This window comes from Lupinus angustifolius, chromosome LG11, assembly GCF_001865875.1.
Source record: "Lupinus angustifolius cultivar Tanjil chromosome LG11, LupAngTanjil_v1.0, whole genome shotgun sequence".
In the NCBI taxonomy this organism is placed as follows: Eukaryota; Viridiplantae; Streptophyta; class Magnoliopsida; order Fabales; family Fabaceae; genus Lupinus; species Lupinus angustifolius.
The window spans coordinates 26,121,656-26,137,623 of NC_032019.1; the positions used below are offsets into that span (position 1 = coordinate 26,121,656).

General features: G+C 33.2%; 1 long non-coding RNA gene across 1 annotated transcript in view; it reads left to right on the forward strand.

Annotated features, from left to right (window-relative positions):
• LOC109361100 overlaps positions 1,771 to 15,968 on the forward strand; it is a 14,889-nt gene continuing 691 nt past the window's right edge. Inside the window, exons 1-2 of the long non-coding RNA XR_002109259.1 lie at positions 1,771 to 1,952; positions 7,524 to 7,529. This is a non-coding gene — a long non-coding RNA (uncharacterized LOC109361100). The remainder of the gene's footprint in view (positions 1,953 to 7,523; positions 7,530 to 15,968) is intronic.

The following is a 15,968-nucleotide window of genomic DNA, read 5'->3' on the forward strand; positions in this document are numbered from 1 at the left end:
GACTCACAACCTTAGTGATGCACTTTACACTACATCTACTTTTGTCATTCTTTACATATCTAATATCTCTATTGTTCAATAAAGCTTATTCTTTTGGGTTGAGATTCTCTCCAGTACTGAATAGTCCATTACTGGTATGTGAGACCCAAATTGATTTGATAATTTAAAAAATAATTTAAGATAAAATAATTTACAATCTACACCATTAAAATATTTTAAAACATATCACTTTTTCCTCTGAACCCTCCAGTACAGGAGATGATCCATATTCTATTCTTTTGTAGCTTCTTTGAATTAATTAAGGGAAGTAAACTCAAGCCACTTCTCGATTAATAGTGCATATAAATATCTGCTGGATATACTTAGGATATTTGCAATGTTATGCAGCCCGGTCCAACCGCTGACCGGTTGCAATAATGGTCACGTTTCATGTCTTAAACGAATTTCTTATTAGACCATTTTGAATCGTTCAGAAAATGGTTCAACCAAGTTCAACCGGTAATAACCGGAATAAGCCAGAACTTTGAACCCATATGTTTTGTATAGTTAAGAGATGTGAGGATAATGTGAATTTATAGAAAAAAATGAAGAAAAAAAATGAATTTATAGAAAAAGTAGAAACATAGATGATAACTTATGAAACATAGTGAAGAGATGTGAAAGGAAAAAATGTTATCTTATGTTTTGTTTTGAAACATAGTGAAAGATGAGAAGAATAGTGATGAAAAAAATAAAAAAATGTTAAACAAAGTTACAAACCCATTTAGCGGCCATAGAAACAAAGCGTCGTTTAACTAAAATTGTGCATCAATACTTGTTAACTTGTTATCTTAGGTTTTACTTTGAAATTTTAGAGTTAAGTTTAATGGATGTGAGCCATATGTATTGGACTTATAACTTAATTGTTAAATAAATAAAAAATAGACATGGTTCACCATGTTTATTTGTCTAATTCATTAATTTATAACGTTTTTGTTTATTTTTTTCTTTAATTTTTAACCAACTTATATTCTTATTTTTTAATATATTATTTATAGTTATAATGTCTTTCAGTCCAACCGTCCCGTTAAACCGGTCAAACCTGAAACGAAACATTTTCCGATTTAATGTTCGGTTCGACTTTAACAACACTGGATATTTGTGTTGACTAAGACCATCATCTAAAGAACCATTCGTGCCATATGAAGAAGCATCCATGTGGTCACGTGCATTCGACCATGTTTAAAGTACATCCATCAAGTTCAAAAATATTTTTTAAATCATAACAAAATTTATACAAGCTGCTATCACCAAACAACCACAATCACATTAACAAAAGGGGAACCCAATTTAAAACAATAATCACCATCCTTCCCGCTATCATCAAATCGTGAGTTCAGAACACTATCATTATTGAAAATTCAAAAGTAGTTTGGGGGCCAGGATTAATTTAACCATTAGAAAACACCACCTTATTTGGCAGGAGTTAAATCAACCATACAAATACAACAGTGCACAAAAGCAGCAATACAACTCCTCTCACCTTCTTACCAACAAATTAAACAATATTTTTTATTTTAAATAGTTGCTTTGCACTAGTTGTTTGAAATAAGATTAGTTAATCTTAATACATTTATTCGTATGTTCTTATTTTGGAAAAAAGTTAGAAAATTGTATTCTTTTTCACAATATGGCTAAATTATTTGACCATGCAGGTGAGGACACTCTCCAAGAAACAACTGGAGCTCCTGAAAGCACCATTGGACCCAGAGTGCATGCACAACGCTTACGATTCAGCCACTCAATGGTCGCAAAATTGAAATGTACTACAAGCCTAAAAATGCATAGGGGGCTCTGGCTAGACAAACCATATATCATAAATATTTGATGCCTACTGGTTTTGCATAAGAGAGACAACTCCTCTTTTGTTCTAAGATTGAGGTCAAAACATTAAATATAGTTATCTGCTTTTTGTTTGATGAATGTTGTATCCTATCCTATGAATAAATTTTTATTGAGTTATTGTATAAAGACCATGGGTGTTCATACGCCTTTATATACAATCACGGTTGATTTCTGTTACAAATTTATTTACAAGGAAAGATATATTGAAAGGGCACAAGGGTATTACTAATTACAGAATAGATCAGTCCAAGAAGAATGGTAAATAGTGTGCAAAAGTTTAAGAATTAGATCCAAATTTAACTGAAAACCATAACCAAGATCTAATATGGATCAAATCTATAATCAGAATATAATTGACCCTTTCCCCTAAAGATACAATTCATTTCTTATAATACAAACAAACCAAATTGTTAAGCATGGAAGTAACTTGTATTAGCATCTCCTTCGGTCAACCCTTTATTTCTAGATTTCTGGAACAAAAGATTTTCCTCCAGACTAGTCGCACTCCACCTATCAGTGAGGAAATTCTTCCTCAACAAAATTTGATTCTCCTCCAAAGTAGAGCTTTCTCGTTCAAGATTGATCTTTTGTATTTCCTTTGATAAGTTGGCTATTTTTATATCCAAACAACTAAATGTTTCTCAATTTCAAGCATTCAACTTCACTTTAAGACTTTTCAATTTTTCTTTTATGATATACGCATACCACCCCGTAATCTTTGTCTCCTACAGTTTTTTTTAAACAAATCCATAAAGCCAAGATGATCAAGCCAACAATTGTTAAATTTGAAAGGGATGACAACTTCAAAATTTTCCAATTTTTGAAGACAATAGGACAATCATCGGAGAAGTCCCTCACTACGTCAGAATAGCGAAACAATAGCGCTTAAAATTTTCATTTAGCAGCGTTCTTGTGACACTTTCTATGTGAACACAATAGTACATAAGGTTATATTTAACAGTGTTTTTTGAAGCGCTGTAGCAAGTAGACATTTAACATCGTTCACTGAAACAAGCGCTATTAAATGTCTACTTTCTATCAAACACATGACAAACATGTTCAACTCTACCACATTTACAATAGATTTGTTAAATCACCAACGACTTCAACTACATGCAAGCTGCAAATACAAATTGAAATTGACATCTCTAAACAAATTTCAAAATTTATAAAAAAAATACAAAATTAGCAATTGAGAAAGAACATTTACCATTATACTCAAACTGTATGTTCTAAACTAGTGAACCATAGCTAAAAACCTAGAACACCATGGTTGCATAACTTCACAACAAATAAAGATCACACTATTAGTGAAATGTTTCCACCAAATTGATCATAAATAAACTAATTATTTAAAAAATAAAGATTCAAATACTTCAAAGACTTGCTATTTATGGTGTAAATGCAAGTATCAAGACTGAATAAAAAAGAAATAAATGAGCTAAAATAAGATAACGATTTACCTTATGCTTGAAGAGAAAAACCAAAAATTGATAACTTGCTTGAAGAGAGAAACTAAAAATAAAAGAGGAAAAAAATGTAACTCATGGAGAAGAAGAAAAGTAAAAGAAATAATAAAATGAGCAATATGTGTATTATTGTATGTGAGGTTTTGTTTTTGAATTTGAAAAGATTCTCGCTCACTAAAACAAGCGTTTAACAATGCTCACTGAAGAAGTGCTCTTAGATATATGAATGAATGTATGATCTTTAACAACGCTTATTGAAGAAGTGTTGTTAAATATATGAAGTGTGACCTTTAACAACGCTTTCTTCAATAAGCAATGTTAAAGATAACACATTTAACAACACTCACTGAAGAAGTGTTGTTAAATATATGAATGTTAGATCTTTAACAACGCTTTCTTCAATAAGCGTTGTTAAATATAACACCGTTAACCGCACTCACTAAAGAAGTGTTGTTAAATATGAAGTATGACATTTAATAACGCTTTCTTCAATAAACGTTGTTAAAGATATCACCTTTAACGTCACTTGCTTCAATAAATGTTGTTAATTCTCTTTCGCGTTACATTTAACAGCATTCAACATGTAAGCATTGTTGAATATGCGTTGTTAAATATCAATTTTATCGTAGTGCCTATTTAGAGCCCATTATGTTATCTCTTGGTCATTGAAAAAGCCACTAGGAATAAAGAAGGGTCATGTCTAATCTACACATGGCTCCTCCAAGTGGAAACAAAGTGAAACTTGTCTCAATTAGTGGAAGATCAATTAGCTCTAACACCTTGTTAAGTGCCAAAGTTACCTTAGATCATAAGGATAATTTAACACCTTTTAATTCTAAATACTTACTTTATGTAGTCGTAATTGGAATTTGTATGATAAATTGCAATAATCCTACTCTTCAAGTTTCCATGATATTTTAGATTGAAAAGGGGAAAATAGGTCAATGGGCACATGCATGAAAAATCCAAAAGTCAGCTGACTTGCGCTCAACGCAACAACTAAGCTCATCACAAGTTGTGTTGAGTGTGAAGATGCGCTAAGCGCAGAAGAAACCAAGCGAAAGATCGAATCATACAAAGAGTTGTGATGAGCACACCACCAATACACTCAACAGAGGAACAAAAATGCATAAACATAAAAAGAGGTCCAAGATGCCAAGAAAAGGAGCATGAAATCCTATTACAGTACATAGGGAGTTAGGAATCGAGTTTGAGTCACCTCTTAGGATGGTTTTGATTTTCTCTAGTGCTTATATTATGAACTTAAAAATATGATGTAAAGGCTAGAAAGTAGGAGTAGTGAAGTCCTTGTCTTTTCATGGAGAAGCCAACACTTCTCGATGTACTACAAGTTTTGTGTTACTCTTTTACCTTGCTATAGATGAAAATGCTTAGTTAGGTAACTCTCTTGCTAGGATTGGTTCATTTATTCATCTATATAATTTGGAATTCGAATATGAATGAAATGACTTGATTTTTATAAATTACTTTCGTTGTGCATAATGCATGCTATGTGGTTGAAGAATTGTTTAGTTTATTTTAGGAAATGAACTCAGTGAAGAAAATTTGGTTCAATAGTCCAATGCATGTAATTCATTCTTTTTGTATAACACTAGACATACTTTGCATGCTTAATTATGACAATGAGTGCCTATGTTCATATATTTGCTAGATATAGATTCATGTTAACATTGAAAAACATTCAAACTAGATGGCATGTGTTACTAGACATAGAGGCATGTTTGACTATTCATATTGTTTAATTTTATCAATGTAGTTCCTAGACATAGATCTATTTTGGTAAAGTGTTAGTATACACCAAAGCATTAACGACTAACACAATTCAAGTGTACACTAAACTCAACTCATATGCATAGATTATTAGAAATAGAGGTGTGCATTTGAGTCATAATAATTGATTTTGTGTAAGGTTACTAGTGATAGAGCTTTATAACTTGAGTTGCTAATGAATGAATCAATATTGTGTAGAGTCATACTTGTTTTATTTGATTGATTGTTTATCCCTATTAATGAATGAATAATGAGTCAATCTCACATCTATATTCCAACACATTTTATTATTGAAACTTCACAACCAAACCAACAACAATGAAAATCATTTTAAAAACCAACTTAGAATAGTAATTTGATTATTAAAAGGCTAGGTTTAGCATGTCCTTGTGGATCTGACAATCCCCTTACTTTATCTTGTTTGCGATACCTTAGGAAATTTTATACTCCTAATTGTTGGATTAGCACTCCCTAATCCACTCTTTGAAGCAAGACAACTCCCTTATGCACCTCACATTTGAACCTTCTCTTCTTTTGGTTGTACGTTGAACAACATTGAAGTCACCAAGAAAACACCATAAACCATCCCCCATGCTTCTCTTTAGAACATACAATTCATCCCAAAGTTGCGTTTTCTTACTAAAATTGCAATGAGAGTATATGTTAACTATACAATAAGTAAACTGACCTATTAACCAAATACCATGGACATCAAGAAAACCAAATCATCTAGACTTCGTATTATCACAAATACTCAGAATGCTTCCTACTCGACCAACCGATGGGTTGAAGCCCGAATCCCAATCCCTATTACCCCATATCAAAAATTCGACTCACTCAACTCCCATTTGTTTCTTAAGTAGACAAAAAATGGATACCATTAATCTCCACCAGGCTTCTCAACTTTCTTCTCTTTAGCCTCCTCACCAAAACCCTAACATTCATTGGTGCACAATTCATGATTCTCCTCCCCACTCCCTTTAGATGGCTTTAGAAGAATGAACCTTATCCCTAAGTTTCATTTCTCTAATTATGTACAATATTTTAGCTTCATATCCAACAAAAGATTCCTCTATATTCTTCCATGTCTCCCAAATTTTCCCCACAATTATCCTTGAAATGGTAAAGATTTGCACTTTTCACTTGTAATCAGTTATAAAATTGCTGATTATAAAAAAAATGTTATGGTTTATATTTATATCATTAATTGGTGATGTTGCTAGGAAATTGCTATGTAATAGAAACTAATCATATATTATATTTATATCATTAATAATTGCATTTAAGCATTCTATTTTACTTTATGCACAAATTAATTTCAGTTTGTACTAAAAATGTAAATTACATCTTTCATTTTATTTTTGTTACTAACTTGTATTTGGCAATAGCCAAATTTCCATTTGTTTATGCCAAGTAGGAAAAGTGCCACTCAACTTTTGTTTGATCCAGAATTGGAAAAAACAATAAGTAAAAAAAAAATATAAACACAAAGGAAGGCTACCAAATACAAATCCTTAAGTAAAGAAGTTAAATATTTGCATTCTGCACCAACAATAGCCAACAATCCAATTGATGATGGTTTTAGGGCTGAAAATCAACAATATACAAGTGTGTTTGTCAACTTTACATCCAGAAACATAATTAGAATTGGCAGTCCATCGGGGTTTCACAGACCCAAGAGATGAAAACACGATTAGTATAGTTGATATTTGCTAACCCATTTGCTGGGTTGGACCACGAGGATCCATACAACCATCTAACCACATTCTACGAATTGGTGGTAGCTCTTGGAATTTCTGAGGCAAAAGAGGAAACCATATTCCTAACGCTTTTTCCATTAACTCCAATTAGAAAGACCAAGAAGTGGTTTCTGGATCTTCCACCTCATATTCAAAACCATTGGAATATGGTGGAGGAAAAGTTTATGTGCAAATAATTTCCTCAAGGGAAGTTCATGGATATGAAAACTACAATCTCAACTTTCATCAAACTAGTAGGGGAAACCTTGTTTGAGTCCAGAGTTGGATTTAAGTCTATGCCCAGAAAGTGTCTGAACCATGGGTTTGATGTGCAAACACAAACCCGCATTTTTGTCAATGGTCTCGAACAATAGAACAAGTGGATTCTAAATGCAACTGTTGGAGGTCAACTTATGACTAAGCCTTCACAAGAAGCCATTAACATCATTGAGACAATGGCTTTGAATGATAAAAAATGTTAGCACCATATGGGTCCATCAAGGAGAGGTGGTATCCTTGAATTAGGTCAACAAATGTTGTGTAGGCCCAAAACCAATTGCTTCAATAACAACTGGATGAGGTGAAATATAAGTTGAAAGACTTGCCTAAATTGCTGCGAGGATAGGAATAATCCTCAAAGAAGCTAGTTTTCTGGTGCAATGAATGTGTTGGAGTCCATGAGACGGGCCATTGTCTTCCCCACAAAGAGGAAGACCAATTTCTAGCCAATCCCCTAAGACAAGGCTATCAAAATAATTACCCGAAGGGGGGGGAGGTAATAATTAATTCCAAGGCAACCAATCAATTTAACACCCAACTCAGAACAATAATACCAAACTGGAGGACACGTTGAATTAGTTTATACAAATGATGATGTCCAATCACAAGAATATCAATGCTTCTTTTAGAAAAATGGAGATTCAAATTGGGCAGCTTGCTAAATAGTTAGTTGAGAAAGAAAAAGTAACTTTCTCAACTAACAAAGAAATCAATCAAAGGGAGCATTGAGCTAGGCACCCAACTTAGAAATCAATTTTAACTTAGAAATCAATTTTAACTTAGAAACGTTTTCTAGGGAAAGAAAATCCATCTTTTAACTTAGAAACGTTTTCTAGATATTCATACTTAAACATGAATTTGGTTGGACCAAAATTGTTTAGGCCATTTTGCCTTAATACACATTAGATTAATGTTTGGTGTACCTTCTATCCACAAATTTCTGAATGGGTGAAAAGGGGCTGCTGTTTGGCCACAAAAAGTTTTGAAAAAATGGTTCAATTGAATGAGGAAAATGTTTGGTGGATTGGAATGAGTTTCTAGCCAAAACCATGTTAAAAGTTTCAAAATTCAAGCCACAATAAATTCTGTTTTGTGGCTGGAAAATTTTCATCAAATTGGCATAAAAAACATTTAAGACAATCTAAAATAAAATTCATCAACTAAGTTCATGAGTGCAAATTTTTAATTATTTTGAAACAATTCTTGAAATATTTGCACTTTTCTTCTAACCTTGGTTTGTAATGTTGTTTATTATGTATCCAATTGCATTAGTAGCATCATAAAATTTTGCTTGATGGATGAAAACATGTTACAAACACTTATGGGGATGATGGGAATTTAAATGAACAAACGATGTTCATGATTTTTTCCTACTTGGAGTAGCTTGTTAGAAAGTGTTTAACATGCAACTAATGCTGGGATTTTGTTTATGTGACTATTTTGGATTGCTAATTTTAAAATCAAGAAACCTTATAAACCATCATAAAAAATTTTCAATCACTTTGTTGACTTGAATTTGAGGGCTAAACCAAAAATGGAGCATAAAATTCACTTTAACACAACTTGTGCAAATTGTTGATCAATCAACTTGAAAATGTGTTATTCAAGTTACACATATGGCATAGGAGAATTCAACTATCTCATAGGATTATAAATCGAAGATTGTTGAAATTTTGTAGAAGTAGAAAGCATACTTCAATGAAAGGTAAGGGTGTTGCCAAAGCAACCGAATTGACATTTAGAGGCAATAAGCATTACTCAAGACATACAAAACAAAAATTGAAGGATCTCACTCTCAAATGTGCACCACTTTTGGATAATATTGTCATTTTGGTAGAGGATGAATTTATTGCATTCACCTTCCAAATTCACAAATATGGATGGAAAAAGCTTGCACAACCCAACAAAATGTTCTTCCTAGACATAGTCAAGCAAATCTATGCCAACTCAACCGTCTCAAATGAAGTTAGGGCCAATAGATGCACATGGGTCAATGGAGTTCAAGTGTACTATGATAAGTACATGATAAATGACTATCTTGAGCAGTAGTGAGAAGTAGCCTTCACATACCGGGATTGGTGGTCAATCAAAGTGGACCAATGCTCAAATTTTGTATGACTCAACTCTCTCAAATTTGGACCACTATTTTTCTATCCAACATTTGGCAAACAACTCATGTTTCAAATCTTCCAATGATCAAGACAAAGCTAATCAATTCTATCTATGAGGATAACTCTATGGATATTACTGCCATCATTTCTAATTAAATTTCATATTGTATTACAAGGGGTGGTATTTCTATGATTTTGCCCTCTTTTATTATTGGCTTTTTAAGGTACCAACAAGTACCTGAGCCATATGAGGAAGCAATGGCTCTAAAGACTGAGTTGAATGCCTCCTATATCCACAACCCCTACAAAGAGAGGAGCATGACCTATGCAATGGCTGAATTGAAGAATAAAGTAGGAGAAGAAGGCATATCCTCACAACCTCATCACAAGAAATCCATCCAGTTAGTTAGATGCAAGAACAACAATTCCAGAACCAACAACAGAATGCATGTTATTGAGGGATCATGTGCATGTATTAAAGCTTTCATAACACATATGGCACAAATCCAAATTTTCAAGGTGGATCTTATGAATAGTTTGCTGCATGTACCCAATTTCCTAAAGGTAGACCACAAGGGAATGATACGGAGAACAATGATGACGAAGAAGGAAATTAATCAAACATGATGAGAATTTCGGTTTTTCCTTTACTTTCTAGCATCTTTCTTTAATATTACTTGAATATTTGTGAAATACATTTGTGTGCTTTTAATTTGTGTGTTCAAACTTTTGTATTTTTTAAATTGTGTTTTTAAACTTATGAGTTTTTAATTAGATTGTTTAAACTTATGGGTTTTTAATTAGATTGTTTAAACTTTTGTGTTTCCATATGCATCAAACAAGGAGAGGAGTAAGGTTTGATGCATATAATGTTTTTTATGTGTGTTGAATATATTTTTCACATAGTTTAAGTCTTAGGATTAAATTTTTTCTTTCAAATTGCACATTTTTGTAGAAGTAATTTCTTTGTCGAAAAATCAATTTTTAAAACCATCACATAACTTGGCTAAAATGAAATAACATGACATGATTGCATGACTAAAGTTTGCTAAGCATGATACAAACTAAAGTTTTTGTGAAAATGACACAAAATGCCATAACTTGAAAACCGTGTGCAAAATGGGATTTAAATTGTGTTACATGATCTTTGCGACCATTTTTCAAAATCAAGAAAGAATAAATCTAAGCCAAGTGAGGGAGTGAGCCAAAAAATTTAGGATTAGAGTGAAATCAATATTAATTAAACTTGTTTAAGTCTTTAAATCTCTTAATTGCATAATATTGATAGGAAGACTACCCAAGAATAGGAATATCCTTTGATAAGCCCCTTTCAGTCTAGAAATTGAATTTTTTCTCAAATAAACCCATGAACCAAATTAGAACACAATGTTCTATCTAAGAGAGCATTATTTTAAAAGGAGGTTGTTTGAAGAAAACAAGTTGGGAGGAAATTAGGAGCCTCGACTTTTTGAGGAAAAAGTTGAAATTTTTCTTAATTTGTAACAACAAAAGTTGTAAGAAAAAATAAAAACTCCCAAAAAAGGAAAAGAAGACTAGGGAAAAGTCAAAAATTTCAAAAGATAAGAGGTTTGGGAAAATAAGACTGGGGAAAAGTCAAAAAGGTAAGTGCTAATTTGAAAAATTCAAAACTATGCTATCTTAACTTAAAAATTCTTTCAGTATGTAGAAGAGCCATGAGTCTTTGTACACCTGGCCTCATTACAACAAAAAACAAGATCTTAGTAATCCTTAATGGAAACTGCAATTTAAGAGAATAGGTGAAATAAAAAACATGTTTAAAATACTACAAACCAATGGTGGAGTTATTGAGTGAAACAATTAAACAGCTTGAAAAAGTTCCATTTTTGAACTTGTTTGCACAAAGCACTTTCTTTGAATAAAAAATATTTGCTTAGGTGTATTGTTAGAAATTTACATGAACATGAGCATACATCTTTAAGTTTAAAGCATTATGTGCAAAAGTTAACATGCTTATAAAATATCATTGAACTTAATGATCATGCAAAGCAAGGCTAAAATTTGTCAATCAACTTTTGAAAAAGCCAAGTGTTTTTCCGATGTCTTTCTACCTTTTGCTTGAGAACAAAGAAAGTCTTAAGTTTGAGGGAGTTGATAAGTGCGTAAAACACCTTAATTTTACACATTTTTTATGGTGTTAGGTATCAGTGGACATAACACACCTAGAGGGGGATTGAATAGGTGTCGCAGTTAAAAATTACCGCTTTTTCCACCAAAGCCCTATTCTGGAAAAAGCCCTAGTTAATCAATTAACACTCCGTCTTAATCGACTAACTCATAGAAAACAGCAAGTTGCGAAATGGCTTATTGCTCAGCCACTAACCGATAATCAGATACAGATAAGGCAAATATACTTGAACAAAATTAAAGTCAATATGGCAATATCACATTATACAAATTATCAACTAAGAGTAGGCAATTATTACAACTTGAAATTAAAGAGATGAAGGATAGAAAAAGCCTGTAACAAGGAATTTTATCCTAGTTCGTTTGCGGGTCCACTTGCAAACTACATCCATACCTCCCCTTCTGATCTCGGGAGATTTTCTTCAATAATATTGAAACGAATGTATTTTTACATGCACACTTCCAATACACAAACTTAGATGCTCCCTTCTTGAATCCAATAACATAATTTCTCAGTTTGACTCACCTAATCACCTAAGAAAACCTTTCTTACGATCTATCCCCAGCCAAGAAACGTTCTAAACTCAAAACCTATACGCCTTGGTGAAGACTAAATGAGTCTCTTTGGTGGTACGACACCAAGAGACGATTTCCCTTATTACAACACTAAAAACAATACAAAAAATAAAGTATTATCAAGCACAATATAGCTCAAAATATCACAATTAAATCCCAGCTAAAAACCCTATAAAAGACTCAAAAGTAAGCATGAATATGTATGAGTTAATTGATGTGCGAAAACAGAGAATTTATATCCTAGAAATCTTCTAAAGAAATGAAAGAATCATGTAAGAGAAGATAGCAAATGTTAACACATTTAATCACACGCAATTATATCACAATTAAGCCCTAAACATGATACTATCTCTCACTATCTCAATATGTATTTCTCTCTGCCTAAAATGACACAAATGAGCACGAAAAATATGCAACTTAGCAACTCTAAAATGAAATATATGATGTGTGGTGCAAGACCTAAAAACACAGTTTATATAGAAAAACTTTCTGATACCCAGTTAATCGATGAAGTACCCTTTTAATCGATTAACAGGCTGTTTGAGAACAATTGAGAATAACTGAATTCAGTTTTTCAGTTATCTATTAATCGATTAAGTCATTCTTTAATCGAGTAACTGGCATATTTTTCAGTAAAATGATAAAATGGTAAACTACCTATATGTTATGCTTATCACCTATACATGTTTTACCAATATATTATGCCTATGATGCACAAATAATGTGTATGATTTATGCATGAACATATAATAATCTAGACGACATGTCTCATGTAAATGATTTAATTATTTTAAGACTTGTGAGAATTGCACCTAGTTTACCTAACCTAGACTCAATATATAAAACACATATCTATGACTCTAAAAATGACTCTTGTAAGACTTAGTCTAGATATGAGATTCTTGAGTCCATGACATGTTGATTTATTGAGTCATCTTCAAGCTTTCAATGAATCCTTGTCTTCATCAAAACATAGGCAATTTAATAGTGCAACACTTTGACACTTGCACTTTCAATCCCCCCTTTTTGATGATGACAAACTCCACACCAAATCTAGTTTTGATGCATAGCTTGATGATGGTTATAGAATGAATGCATGGTTGTTAATTTCAAAGTGAAAGCGCATTGCTAGACAACAGAAGCTGAATTTTTATTTACAACCTGCAAATCACATCAAACAACAAAGCAACCTTTCTCCCCCTTTTGACATTGTCAAAAAGATAAACGATTTAATCTAGTCAAAAGTAAGAAGAGTTATATAATGAAATCAAAGCTGTAATCAATCAATTAAATTTGGGGATTCAATTAATTAACGAGTTGAAGGAAGCTTGAACAAGTGCACATGTTTACATGGATTTAATCGATTAAGAGTATGCATTTAATCGATTAAAATGACAGAATACAGTAAATGAACAAGGTAAATGGCATGACAGGTTATACAATCACAAATTGAGCATGGAATGATCAAGCATTATTATTATAACATGTTTACATCAAGCTCAATTAAATATAGTAGATGAAGATAACCAGTCACGGTCAAGTACCATTAAAAGGTATTCATACTATATATGACATAGATATGCGTATGATATAGGCAATATAATACGAAAAATCAGCAACGATGAAAGCGCAATCTAATATCATGCATATCAAGTCATAAGAGTTTAGCAAAAGTAGATGGAAACTATTACAACCCAAACAAAAGCAAAGAAAAAAATGTCCTACCAACAAAATACATGAAAATTAGCCAATAGAAGAACTAAACCAAAGGACACCTAGGGTTTAAGGTCTTGTAATCTAAGGATGCGGAGGAAGGTCTTTGTCATGAGGAATGGTCAGACTACTATCTCCCTGAATGATGACTCTCATCTTCTCAAATTCTGCACAAAACCTATCATTCTGTGCTTCAAAAGTGTTTTGAACAAAACTCCTCATAGACTGATAGTGGTTATCAATGTAGGTGACCTGTCTTTCCTCAAATTGCTCCAAATCTGTATGATACGAGTCCTTCAAAGTCTGAAAATGTAGATGCATTCTATTATTCAGCCTTTGCTCCATTGCATCCAATTGAGCTAATCCAAAGGGTGGTACCTGCGGTGCTGTTCCAGATGACTCCCCCTGAGTTCCTACATTAAGCTTATCTGTTCCTGCTTGATCCTCATCTCCAAATAAGTCTAAATCCACAATAGTGTTATAATCCTATTGGTATTGCCAAGTATTCCTATACTAGTAAATACCCATCTTGTGGATCAAACTTTCACCAACCAGACGATCTTTAACAGAAGACTCCATGATGATGGTATCAGACACATCAATATGCAAATAATCGATGATCCTCGAAATGAATATGTTATAGGGAAGTAGCTTGGATTGTGATGTTGACACACTATACATGACCTTCATAATATCCTCAGGCCAATTAATCATGACATTTTCCTTAACAGCATACATAAACCTTAAGTCATTAACAGTTGGTTGTGCATGATTCGTGTTTCTCAAACTAAAATGTATGTTATCAGATACTGCAATAGTCTATCTTCCATAGATAATGACCCAGGTAACTCATAGAAAACAGCAAGTTGCGAAATGGCTTATTGCTCAGCCACTAACCGATAATCAGATACAGATAAGGCAAATATACTTGAACAAAATTAAAGTCAATATGGCAATATCACATTATACAAATTATCAACTAAGAGTAGGCAATTATTACAACTTGAAATTAAAGAGATGAAGGATAGAAAAAGCCTGTAACAAGGAATTTTATCCTAGTATAAAGACTCATGGTCCAAGAAGAAAAAGAAGTCAAACTCATGGTCCAGGAAGAAAAATAAGTCAAACTCAAGGTGCTCAAGGAGGCAGCTGAGTTGACTTGGACACCAACCTGGCTAACTCAAACCAACCTGGCACAGACTAAGTTGCTCAAGCAAGCAGCTGAGCACCTGCTAGATAAAGCCTGACATGGTCAGAACACAAGCTTGACACGGTCAAGCACAAGCCTGGCACACGCCCAAGCTGCTCAAGCCAGAAGCTCAGTAGTGCCAAATGTGTGCTCAGCATTGAACCAGACACCTGACCAGGTCTGCAAACACTAAGCCACGTCTCAGACAACATGGTCAAAGCTGCTCAAGCAGACAGCTTAGCGGTGCCACATGTGTGCTAAGCGTTGTTCACCCAGAATTGACTTAGCCATCAAGAAACCATGAAGTCATGCATGACATCACTTCAAGTAGCCCACCATAGGCTTCTCAGGTGTAGCTCACCATAGCTGGTCCCATAGCTCACAACTAGCTTTGGTGAGTCAAGCTTAAGGAGGTGACAAAGCTACTTGACCAAGTGACCAAACCCATGCTGAAGGGTTTGACCAGCTGTTGAGCGGTGCAAACAAGCAGCTCAGCGGTGCAAGGGAAATTCTATAAATAGGAAGGCATTTCCTTCATTCAAACATCATATATCTTCTTCCCAAGACTTCTTCCCTGAAAAACACAATTCTCTTTTCTTTCTTTCTTTGAAGTCTCGGTTCCTTGGAGCTTTGTTTAAGTAAGTTTTATAGTTTTAGTTTATAATTCAAGAGGAGAAGAGGAGAAAGGAGAAGGCAAATGAGATGCAAAAATCCATTTTGTAATCTCATTTGGAACTTAAAGCATCCAATCCCTGGATGGATGGCTCATGCTCCTAACAATTTCATTTGAATGTTGATAATGTATTTCTTCTTCTTCTTCTTTTATTTTAAATTTGAATTTTAATCATTCAAGTTGGTGCTTTGGTTAATTTTGTTTGTTTGAGAAGTTCTTAATGCTCTTCTTTAGATTGATCACCTAAAAACCGATTTCAAGTCATGAATTACTTGTCCCAAACACTTAACAAATAAACTAAGAAGTAGTTGTACTACTTAGTTTATTTGCCAAGTTAAGCATGCTTTTCTTAAGATCTTATATTCATGACTACTTCAA